We start from the raw sequence: 12828 nt of genomic DNA, 5'->3' as shown, positions 1-12828 counted from the left end.
GTTTTCATTTCTAATATGAGTATTGATTGATATAATCCACATAAACAAAAGCTCCTTGGGCTTTTCAATAATTTTTAAAAATTGTTTTAAAATCCTGAGACCAAATGTTTGGGAACGCTGCCTTCGCTGATAATTCTTTCCTCTTCTCCTCCACCCCCCGCCCCTCACCCTGATCCCTGGTTTTCTCCCTGTCTCCCCTGTTCCCCTCCCCCATGGAGGGCAGCCCTGGGCCAGTCTGTGCTCAGTGCCTCTGGGAAGGGGTGGGACACCAAATACTGGGATCCCAGGAGGTTTCCTAGCCTTGGAGTTTCAAAACCAAGGGGAGCAGGAAGAACTCATATTTGTGAAAAAGCATCTTATAGAGAGCAAGTCACCCCTTCCAGAACCGGGGGCAGGGTTCCAGGGTGGGGATAGAGAGAGGAGTGGTAGGGGTGGCCCCCTGCCTGGGGTTGAGCCCAAAGAAGCCAGACCTCAGGTAGGAATGGCTTCTCCAGGATTCTGGAAAGGCATCTTTCATCCAGTCCTTGGGAGTGGCCGGGAAACAGCCAAAGGACCCCAGGACACAGGCGTTGGGGAACAGACAGGCACAGCACCATATGGCCTCACTGGTGAGAAGCAGCCCATTCCAGACCCATGTCCCTGCTCTCACTCTTGTCCCCAACACCTCGGCCTCACTAATGGCTGGGAACCCAGAATGGGGAAGGGGCCTGGGGAGAGGTGGGAATCAACCATCAGCTGGCTCCCACCAGCCTGCCAGAATGATGGCGCAAGATGGAAATTAAGTTCAGCTACAAAAAACCAAAATCCATACAGCTCCAGTTTGTGAACTGGGACTCATACCCACTGCACATAAAAGCCCTGCTTATGTGGGATGTGCCTTCCTAGCCAGGCCTCTTTCTTTGGGCATCAGAGAGGTGGAGTCACTTGCTCAAGGCTACACAGCAGGAAGGGGCAGTGGGATTTGCACTCAGGCCTGGCTCCAGTCCCCATGCCCTTGACCACCAAGCTATGCTGCTAAGGGAGACTGTTCATTCCCAAGGCCTGGGCAGCCCCTGCCAGAGAGTGGGGCTCAGAGTCTGAGGCTGGGCCTGGGCTTACAGCCCCTGAGATTGGAGGTTTGGACCCCAAGGGCCCTCAGCGGGGCAGAGGGCTGGTCGTCAGTGCAGGGCATGAGGGGCGGGGCCGGGTCCTCTCGCGCAGGCCTTGCCCCAGGTGCCCCTCTGCCTGCTGAGTACCCGGGAGGGGCGGGTGAGGCTGGCAAGACAGGTTCTTCAAGGTTCTCTGCCTGAGCTGGTGGCTTCTTGCACCCTCATGCTCTTCCTGGAGAGGAGGATGCATAGATGCTCCGGGAAGAGGCCCGGAGAGGCCAAGAAATTGGCCAGGAGTCACACAGCGGGGTGTGGGAGAGCCACGGCCACACCTGAGAGAGCCCGGAGGGGAAGCAGAGGCCTGGGGGACAGAGGTGGGTCCCTGCACCAGCCACCCCCCGTGGAGGGCTCTGGGGGGGATGCAGGGACGAGGTGCCAGATGGGTCCCTGACCTCAGCTACTTGGTCATTGTCCTTGACACTCCCTCCCTCACCCCCCCCCCCATATCCAAACCATCAAAACTGTCAGTTTTATGCCCTGAACATCTCTCAAATCAGACCATGTCTCCTCACCTCCACGACGACCCCCCGGCCAGGCCACCATCCTCTCCCACCTAAATTGCGGCAGTCACTTCCTCTCTGCTCTCCCTGCTTCCACTCTTGCCTGTTGACGGTCTCCTCTCCATGTGCAGCCAGAGGGACCCTGACAGAACCCGAGTCATATCCTGTCCTTCCTCTGCCTACAACCTGCCATGGCTCTCAACTCTCTCAGGAAAAATACAAACTCCTGCCGTGGCCACAGGCTCCTGTCTTATCACCACTGTCCACCACCACTGCCCCTCCAACCTGAGGCCCCACGCAGATGAAACAATTTGCCATTTCTTAATACCCCACGCTTCGTCCAGAATCATGTCTGATTCTTTTCAGTATCTCTGCCACCTTCACATTATGTGGACTTGTTTGCTGAGTGATTAAACAACTGTCAGGATGAGTGAGGACAGAGAGGCAGAGAAGGGGTGAGGCAGTGTGACATGTGGACTGAACCCCTACTGCATGAACAGACAGACACTGTGCCTGTCCTCGTGGAGCAGATGTCCTGGTGCGGTTGGGGGCTGGGTTGGACAAGCTACCTGACAATTACAAGATGGTATCATCAGGTCACTGACGGTGGATTGTGGGAGCACCTAGAAGACTCCTGATCCCACCTGGGGCTGGGAAGGCTGCTCATGGGTGGCATCAGAAGGGACCTGAAGGGGGCTTCCCTGGTGGCACAGTGGTTGAGAATCTGCCTGCCAATGCAGGGGACACGGGTTCGAGCCCTGGTCTGGGAAGACCCCACATGCTGCGGAGCAACTGGGCCCATGAGCCACAACTACTGAGCCTGCGCGTCTGGAGCCTGTGCTCCGCAACAAGAGAGGCCACGACAGTGAGAGGCCCGCGCACCGCGATGAAGAGTGGCTCCCGCTTGCCGCAACTAGAGAAAGCCCTCGCACAGAAACGAAGACCCAACACAGCCATAAATAAATAAATAAATAAATAAAAATTAAAAAAAAAAAAAAGGGACCTGAAGTACAGAGAGGAATGAAAGGATGAGGGCAGAGGGCTGGGAGTGAGTGTTCCTAAAAGAAAGAAGGGCATGAACAAACGCCGAGAGCTCAGTGGTTCCCACCCAGGGTGACTTTGCTCTCCCTGGGGAATTTGGCAGCGGCTGGAGATATTTTTTGGTTGTCCCAACTGGAGAGGGGTATGCGACAGAGGCCAGGAGTGCTGCTAAACACCCTACAGCGCACACCCCCCCACCCCAACCAAGAATGTTCCCACCCGAGGTTGAGGCCAACCCTCGGGGGAACTAGAAGTTGAGTCTGGCTGGAGCGACGATGCAAGAAAAGCTCAGTAAGAGGGAGAATGGAAAAAGGTTGGGGCAGCAGCGGCCTCGTCCGGGGATGTGCATTCAGAGACTGTGGGGAACAGGGGCCAACCCAAGAGAGCGTTTAGGCAGGGGAGGACCTTGCTCAGATTCAGGGTTCAGAAAGCCACCCCTGGCCAGCGTGGACTGGACTCTAGGGGTCCCAGGGTGGCATGTGGGAAGGACAGGCTGCACTGCCTTAGATTCTAACACGATGCCTCTGACTGCGCGTGGAGAACGGATCATAGGGGCGAGGGCAGAAGCAGGGAGGCCGGGGGGGAGACTGCTGCAGTGGTCCAGGTGAGCAGTGGGGAGGGCTGGGCCCAGGTGGAGGCAGGGAGATGCAGTAAGTTATTTAGGAGGTGTGGTGCCAGGGTTGATGAGGGATGAGAGGCAGAGTGGCGGGGAGCTGCTCAGAAGCTTCTAGTTCGGTAACGCACCCGGAAACGAGTCCCCCCTGGGTGTTTCTTTTCACATCATGGCTCCTGAGGGCTGAGAAGAGGGTGTTGCTGGGAAAAGTCCCAAGTTCCAAAGCCATTTCTCAGAAGCATGAGTTTCTTCTGTCTGATGAGCCCGGGTTCAAATTTGGGTGGGTCCTTCGGTGCCAGAGCCTCAGGGCCCTCATCAGCCAAGTGGGCATAACAGAGGCTTCCTCAGAAGGTTGCTGTGACTTTTAAAACAAGATAATATGTGAACAGTCCATGGCACAGAGTTACAGCGTTCAATAATTGCCTGTTAACATTCTTATCGCTAGAGTAGTAGTAGTAGTATTTGGGCACAGAGAATAATTCACTTTAGTTCCCCTCTCCAGCCAGAAGGGCTGGTTTTGGTTTCAAATCACCTGCGGACATCAGAGCCAACGCAGGCCCACAAATAAGAACCCAGGGTGAAGCTCCCAGGAGGATTAGCCACAGGGATGTTCCTGTCACAATCGACAGTTTGTGAAAAATTGTGGTTTGTGGGGCGCTGGAGTGGAAAGGAGAGGGTTTCGGGGGTTAAGGAGCTGAACACTGACCCCGCTCCCTCATTCAGATGCTGTGGGGCCTTGAGCAAGTTCCCGAGCCTCTTGGAGCCTCAGTCTTCCCATCCATCAAATGGGAACTTTCTAACTTCCTGCACAGGTTGCTGGGAGGTGAAATTGCACCCTCTCTGTTCTGCTCTTGAGACACAAGAGTGACAACCTTCTGGGGACAGCATCTTGGCCCCTTTGAGAGCTGAGGGCTACTTGGTGCCAGGCACTTGCCACTATTGTCTCATAGCCTGTAACAATGACCCTCAGTTGTCCTCCCCACTGCAGAAGAAGATGCAGAAGCTTGGCCTCACAGCACTGAGAATATGCCAGGTTTGGCGCCCTCCCAGCCAAGGTGTCCCTTCAGTCTTTAAAGACCGTCACTGGGCCCCATCATCTCAAGCCAGGAACTGGGTCCAGATGGCGGCAAATCCATGGGCATCTGTTACACGATCAAGCGACAGGAAGAAACGCTGTCTGTAATTAAACAAAGGAACTGGGACAGCAGGGGGATGGGGAGGCTGCCCCTCCAGCAGCCTGGAAGATTCTGGCTGGGGTGTGGGCCATGAAGCCTGCAGAGGTCCTGGCCCCTGGGCACCACCTCCATACATTCCCCAGCCCCACCTCTGCCAGCTGCCTGCCTTGGGTCTGGCCCTTCCTCTCTTTGTGCCTTGGCTTCCCAGCCGGCAGCAAGAACAGGACTTGACCAGTTCTGTCCCGTCAGTGCCCACCCCAGGGCCTTTGCACCTCGGTTCTCCCTGCCTGAAAGGTGCTTCCCACACCTTGATCTTCCTGGGAAGGCCCCTTCTCCTCCTTCAGGACACAGGTCAGATGCTTCTTCTTCCTAGACCCCTCTCGGACCACCCGGTCACTGTCCCGTCACCTTGTTCTATTTTTTCCATAGCACTCACCATCCAAAATCATCCTGTTTACCTCTGTGTTGACTCATCTGTTGCCCATCCCCACACTGGAATGTCATCAGCTCCCAGGAGACAGGGAGTTTGTCGAATTCAATGCTGTGTCCACAGTGCCTAGCTCAGGGTCCAGCACACAGTAGGTGCTCTATAAGTTAAATAAACAAAGGCCCCTGGGTCACTTTGTTCTCTTTTATCTCACTCTCTTTGTTCCACAGCTGGGGAGCCATTATACAGATGAGAAAAACTGAGGCAGGCGAAAGGGGACACACCTTGTCAGGGACAGTCTCCACAAATAAAGCACCTACTACATAACAGCCACTGAGCCTTAGCTCATAATCCACAGTTCTGGGGCTCTAAGGGCAGGCTGCATGGGTTCAAATCTCAGCTCTGCCACTCTCTGGCTGGGTGGGCTTCGATGAATGACTGTGCTTCTCTGTGCCTTAGTTTCCTCATCTATAAACATTAGATGGTTATACTTAACTTTCAGGGTTATCACTGAGAGGGTCAGATGAGTTAATACATAAAAAGTGTTGACGTACCAATAAATGACAGATATAGTGTTCCATAAGATATTCGTTGAATTAAGGTGGTGTGATAATGGCCCCATTTCACAGATGGGAAAACTGAGGCACAGGGAGGTGAAACTAATTAAGCAATGGAACTGGGTATCACATCCCTGTCTATCCAACTCTAAAGGCCACCTTCAGGTAAAGGAGGTAGTTCTGGGGGAAAACCTAGGTCTCAAGACTCCCAGGTGGTGGAAAACCAATGACTAGAGTCTGGGGCCTCTCCCCAGGGGGAGGCAGGCACTGGAGATGACTCCATCACGGCCCCCTTGGGGCATGGCTGTGCCTGGCCAGCCCCCACTTCCTGCTGAGAAGCCCCTCTCCACCATTCTCAGTCCATGGGGTTTGAGTGGAGTTGACCTCATCCATGGCCTGAAGGATGGTCACATAAGCCTGGTCACAGAGCCTGGCCATGGCCACAGGGTTTGGTTCAGAGATGGCCACACAACCTCACCTAAATGAGAACTGGTCCTGGGACTTTTACAGGAATAGTTGAGAAAGAGCACTCACTTTTTCTGGGTTACTGGCCTGATAAGGTAACAGTAGTAGTAGTAGTAGTAGTAGCAGTGATAGTAGTAGTAGTAATAAAATAATAACCAATATTATAGAGCATTGGGTATATTAAGTGCTGTTTAGTGCTTCACAAACATCAGTTCATCTTCCAGAGAGACATGGAAACTGATGATAGCATTCAAGCACCTGGATGCAGCTACTTCTGAAGCAAGGTCGCCCCTGAAGTTTTTTTACATGACCCAATAAATTCTCTTTTGCTTAGACCAGTTGGAGTCGGGTTTCTGTCCCTGACTAATCCACCTGCCTTCCGGACATTATCTAAGCTTCTATCTCTCTATCATTACTGTAGCTGCAACGGCATGCCTGTTAACTGTTTTACGCCTGTCTCTGACTCACAGGTTTCCACTGTAGATCTTGGTCCCTCCTGCCCATACAGAGGCCGCAGGTCTGCCCCCTTTCCCACGTGCCCCAAGCAGGAGACTGGGTGTGTGGGTGATACACACATCCTTGTTCCAGGAAGGAGCTCTGTAGGGTTTGCTTGGCCCCAAAACAGACCTCATTATTAGTGTAATGACTGTTAATAAATAGTTCTAGCTCCCGCACCAGGCCAGCTGCTTTGCATGCATGGTGATCTCATCCAGCCTTCCTGACATCCCTGTAAGGCAGGCATTGTCATCCCCATTTTAAAGATGAGGAAAATGAGGGTCCGAGAAGCAAGGCCTGACTCACACAGCTCCTGAGCCGCAGAGCCCACACTCCCAGCTCCATGTCCCTTCCAGGACATGAGGCTCACTGCCCCGGGTGTTAGAACTCAAGGTCGACTTGGTTTATAATACATGTATTGAGTCTATATGTATGGAAAATGCATATATGTAGGTGTTATATAGGTTTGGAATCTGTATCTGTGTAGAATGTGGGTGTGTAATATGTGTAGACTCTACACATGTGTACAGTATATATGTAGAACTATGTGAATGTGGAATATGTGTATATGTGTAGACTCTATATGTTTGTAGAATACATGTATATGTGTATATAATGTATGAAAGGGTCTATATGCATGTGGAATATATGTGTAATAATATACGTGTAAAATCTCTATGTATGCGGAATATATGTATGTGTGTATATAATATAAGTATAAAATCTATATGTATATAATATATGGAAAGGGTCTATATGTATGTAGAATATATGTGTGTATATAATATATGTATAAAATCTATATGAATGTAGAATATATGTATATGTGTAGATATGTGTAAAATCTATGTGTATGTAGAATATATAAATATGTGTATATAATACAGGTGTGAAATCTATATGCATGTAGTGTATATATATACGTGTGTAGAATCTATATGCATGGAGAGTGTGAGAGTGTGTGTGTGTGCATGTGTGCTTGGAATCTCCTTGGTTCGCCTGTCCTGTGTCTCTGGGCAGCAGGTAGGTTGTGCAGTGAAAGAAAACAGTGACCACCTCTTCCCAGCTCTATCTGTACTATCCTGGGCCACTGTCACCTCCCCTCTGGACCACAGCAGTCGCCCCCTCCCTGGCTTCCCTGCTTCTGCCCCTTCTCCCACCCCACAGTCCATTCTCTGGCCTTGGGCCAGAAGCGTGCTGTTAGAACCTAGACCGGATCAGGCTCCCACCTCAGAGTAAAACCAAAGTCCTCACCAGAGCCCACAAGGCCCTGCCTGGTCTGGCCCCTTTGTGACGTCCTTGACCTCATCAATCTCCCTCCTTCAGCCCCAGCCACAGTGGCCTCGATCACACCAGGTTTACTCTTGCCGCAGGGCCTTTGCACTTGCAGTTCCTCTACCTCAAATACGACTTCTTTCAAGTTTCAGCCGACATGCCACCTCCTCAGAGAAGCCTTCCCTGACTACCCCATCTAAAACACCACCCTGATTCTCTCCAGCTTCTCACCCTGCTTTGAGGTCCTGAAGATTCTCCCTGTGTGGCATTCTGAGCTGGGTATATGGCTAATCTCTCATTGCCTGTCTCTCCCACTAGACCTGTGCCTCCACACACCTCACTGAGCATACTAAGTACTCAGCCTGTGGTCCATGAGTGAAGGAATACTAGCCAGTCACAAACCCAGCCAGCATTCAGGTCACCCTTCGCCTGGTCGAACCTCTTCTTGGGCCACACAAGATTTTCACATCTGGTGTCTCCCCACCGCTGTCTTCTCTCCACCACCCCTTCCTTGACCTTGAGGACCTCTGTCTGGCCCCCAGAAAAGGCTCAAACTTCCTCCTGGGGGCTCTCGGGGTCCTTCCTAACTCCACGGCCTGACTGTGGAGGGGTTTCATCCCTCCAGATCCATGGGGTCGGAGTGCAATAGCTCAGCAGGCCTCCCAGCCCAACCTCCTCTTCTAGGATCACTGCCATCTTTCTTGTGCTCACAAGGCTTCTCTTTCCACTTTACCCACAGGGGTGAGGCAGGGAGGAGGAAGGGAGCAGGAAGGCAGCCCCCGCCCCGCCACGCGCATGCACCGGATTCCAGAAACTTCACAGATAGACACAGTGCAAGACGCTGGGCTTGGTCTGCCGGAATCTGGAGCTAGTCTGAGCCCCGGGCTCAGCCAACTCTATTTCCTTCTCGTTTGGGGCTAGAGGTTAACAAACAGAACTTTTCTCTGCTTGCATTTAATTGTTTATTTTTAAAAGGAGCAAAAAGGGAAGTGTCCAGAGCAACCCCTACTCCAGGGCGGTTCTCTACGGCCGCAGAGCCCCAGGGGGAAATTCTGTCCTCTGGGGCAGTCCCACGCGCTCTGCGGGAACCCGGTGTTCCAGGTACTGAATATCCGGGTAGCTGAGGATGACCTCCTCAACCAGGCAGCGGAAGAGTGTGGCCTGCGGTTGACTCTGACCAGCCCGAGGAGCTCTGTTAGGCAAACGCTTTTAAATTTTAACAGCTTTATTAAGATGTAATTCACACACCATACAATTCACCCAGTTAAAGTGTACAATTCAATGGTTCTGAGTACATTCACAGAGTGGCACAACCATCGCCGCGATCCATTCTTCCCCCCCAAATACCCCGGACCCATTAGCAGTCACTTCCCATTTCCCCTGCCCCCAACCTCTGGCAACTACGGATCCACTTTCTGTTTTATAGATTTGCCTATTCTGGACATTTAATATAAATGGAATCACACAGTATATGGCCTTTTGTGTCCGACTTCTTTCACTTAGCGTAAGGTTTTCAAGGTTCATCCACATTGTAGTATGAATCAGTACTTCACTCCTTCTTCATGCTAAGTAGTATTCCAGTGTATGGCCAAACCACATTCTTTGATCTATTTCTCAGTTGATGGACATTTGGGTCGTTTCCACTTTTTGGCTACTATGAACAATGTTGTCATGGACATTCACATGCAAGTTTTTGTGTGGACACAGGTTTCCAATTCTCTTGGGGATATACCCAGGAGTGGAATTCCTGGGTCACATGGTAACTCTGTGTTTAACCTTTCGGGGAAGCGCCAGACTGTTTCCCAAGGTGGCTGCACCGTTTTTACAATCCCTCCCGCAGAGCAGGAGGGTTCCAACTGCTCTACATCCTTGCCAACACTTGCTACCATCCGTCTTTATAATCATAGCCATCCTAGAAGGTGTGCGGGCGCTAGGCCAATGCTTTCTCTTAATTAGTCAGAAACATTTAAAATGGAGAGAGTTGATATAAAGATCTGGACTTCTGACTTGTCTTGAGGACAATGGCTTTCTGGCATGACTGGGACGTGTTCACCATAGAAGCTGACTCACGGTTGTCCCTCCAGGTCACCACAGTCCTCACCCAGCCACCTCCCTTGTTGGAAGGACTGTGGCTCCTCTGCCATTTAGGTCTGTAATGCTCGTCTGAGTCCAGCTGAGATTTGCAAACACGATGAACCTTCATCATGCAGCCTTTCTGGAATCATCTTCCCTCAAGCCAACTAGGAGGTGAACTGCAAGTGAGTTTTAACTCGTAGTATCCCGCACTGATGCGTTGTATCAGCATGACGGTCCTGGAAGGATCCACTGTCCCTATTTCCAGATGAGGAAGCTGAGGCTTGCAGAGGAGAGGGACGTGACCTACCCTGAGTCACGTGCTGGTGAGGCCCAGGGCTGGGGTCTGGGGTCTGACCGGGGTCTCCTGTGATATCACAAGGTGTTCCAAGGTCCTTTGGTCTTTCTCCTCACATCCTAACATCCTAACTCTGCAGGGGGAGACTGCAGGTCAAGATCTCTTTCTTGAAAGCATTATATTCGAGCAGAAAAGCCTAGAAAGGCCAGTCTTCCCACCGCAGAGTTTCATACAGTCCTGATCTGTGCAGGCAGCCTTGAGTTCACGTGTTCAAATCCTCAACTGACTGACTGACTGTATTCGCTGGACCCCTGGGCTCCAGAGGGCGGGAACCTGACCTGTTTGTCCACTACCATGCCCCCTGTGAAGAGCATCAGCCGATACACGGTATCTACCATGGAGATATCTGATTGATGAATGAATAAACCGATGATACATTTTTAAATAGAAATTCCAATTTTTTTCTTCCTAACTTTTTCTTCTACAAAGGTGCTTTGTTAAACGTCTAACGAAACATGGTTGAAGTTCCATACCAGAGTGCTTGGATTCACACCGTTGCTCCTTCACCTGTTAGCATGTTACTCAACCTCTCTGGGCCTCGTTTTCCTCATTTAGGAAATGGGGATAAGCACGGTATCTACCCCAAAGTTAGTCCATGTAACTGCTCGGGACACTGTTAGAATCGGTAGCTATAATCATTATCATCATCATCATCACCATCATCATTTCTGTTTCCATCCGTGAAATGGGCCAGGGGCTCCCAGGACCAGGGTGAATGGAGGTGCTATCTTGGGATGACTCAGATTCCGGGCTGCAACGTGAAGGGTTCACAGGAAGGGACACAGTGTCCCCTGAGAAATAACAAGGAACCAACGGGTTGATGAGTATGAGGGGAAGTGAATAAATGGTGGTTAGCACGAGCTGGAAGATGCATGCTTTCCTGAGTTGCTTAATCCATCCGGTGACAGGGATGTTCTCTGATTCCCTGGGAGGGGCCAGGTACGGGTCCTGGGGCCAGGAAGGTGCTCAGGGCACAGTGTGGATGTGTTGGGGGGTCTGGCGGCGAGGCAGGAGGCCCCAGGCCTGAATGCTGGAGGTGCTGGAGAGCGTGGGAGGATCCCCACAACTTCTGGCTCTGGAGGCCCCAAGCAGAGGTGATGCTGCGGGGTCTTCGGAGGGAGGAGTGAAGGCTGCCTTGACGCCAGGGCGTTCCTCAACCTCTCACCTTCTTGAGACCCCTCTCCTTTCACTTCTAAGAAGAAAAACACTTTTCTCTCAAGATGGGGATGGTGGTAGCTGCCCTACACCTTGAGAAATTCTCAGGGGCTCACACTTCTCCTTGAAGTTTCTTTACCTACTTTGGTTGAATCCTTTCTTTCTACCCCAGTCTCACCTCTTGAGGCTGCCAGTCTCGTTCTGCACCTGCCATCCACATCGGGTCAGCCCAAGTTCCTTCATCCCTCACTCCAAGTAATAATAACAATGGCAAGAATAGTGATAGCCCCCATTTTCTGAGCACTTACCATGTGCCTGTTACTTTACCAGAAATAACTCATTTCATCCATCCTTATAACACCCTGTGTAATAGGTGGCCCCATTACTACCCCAGTTCACAGATGGGGAAACCGAGGCCCAGAGAGGCAAAGTGTGAACTCCATGGAGGAACTGGCAGGTGGTCTCTTGGAAGTCCTCCCGCCTGAGCCCTGAGTACATCTCCAGGCCACAGAATATGTCTGGCAGCCAGACGAGGACCCGGGCATCTGATATCTCTGGCAATAAGAGCGAGTCCCTCTGTGTTATTTAGGAGGCAGGCGGAAAATGTCAAGAGTAAGTTAGAAGCAACAACTTATCTATGGGATTTGGCACATTGATCCAGTGCTCTTGGCCATGAGGAATAAAAATTCAATCTAAAGAGGCTTTGAAAACAAGGAAATTATTATCTCGTAGATAGGAAGTTTGGAAGTGATGGGGAATCAGGGATTGGTTAATTTAGCAGTTTAATAATACCAACAAGGACCCAGGTCCTGGGACTTGGGTTTTGCCCTCCAACTGGCTCTCCTCATTGCCTCAAGAGGGCTGCAGCCTTCATGACCTCTCCCCAGCAACGCTAGAGGGAAAAGAGCCTGCTCCTTTTTTCCCTCTAAGAACTTTCATATATAATTTTTTAAATGTTGGTATCATTGGGAACTCCACATAATGTTGTTTTATAAATGCCTTTTTTTTAATTGTAGTGAGAGCATTTAACACGAGGTCTATCCTTTTAACAAATTTTTAAGTGTACCACACGATACTGTTAAGACACCCTGTTGTAGAGCAGATCCCGAGAACTTAATTCATCTTACACAACTGAATCTCTATACCCATTGAATAGCAACTCCTCGTTTCCCCCTCCCTCCAGACCGCGGTCAACCACCATTCTACTCTCTGCTTCTATGAGTTTCACTACTTTAAAATACTTGATATAAGTGGAATCATACAGAACTTGTCCTTCTGTGACTAGCTTATTTCACTTAGCATAACAATCCAGCAATCCCACTTCTGGGTATTTATCCAAAAGAATTGAAGTGAGGATCTCAGAGGTGTCTGCACTCCCTCATTCTCTGCGGCATCATTCACAATAGCCAAGATGTGAAAACAACCTAAATGTCCATTGACAGATGAATGGATGAAGAAAATGCGGTATATACATACCATGGAATATTATTAAACCTTAAAAAGGAAGGGAATCCTGTATTATGCTAAGTGAAATGAGCCTCTGTCT

Source organism: Balaenoptera acutorostrata, chromosome 15, assembly GCF_949987535.1.
Source record: "Balaenoptera acutorostrata chromosome 15, mBalAcu1.1, whole genome shotgun sequence".
NCBI lineage: Eukaryota > Metazoa > Chordata > Mammalia > Artiodactyla > Balaenopteridae > Balaenoptera > Balaenoptera acutorostrata.
The sequence above is the reverse complement of the archived record's forward strand: the minus strand, read 5'-3'. Positions refer to the sequence as shown.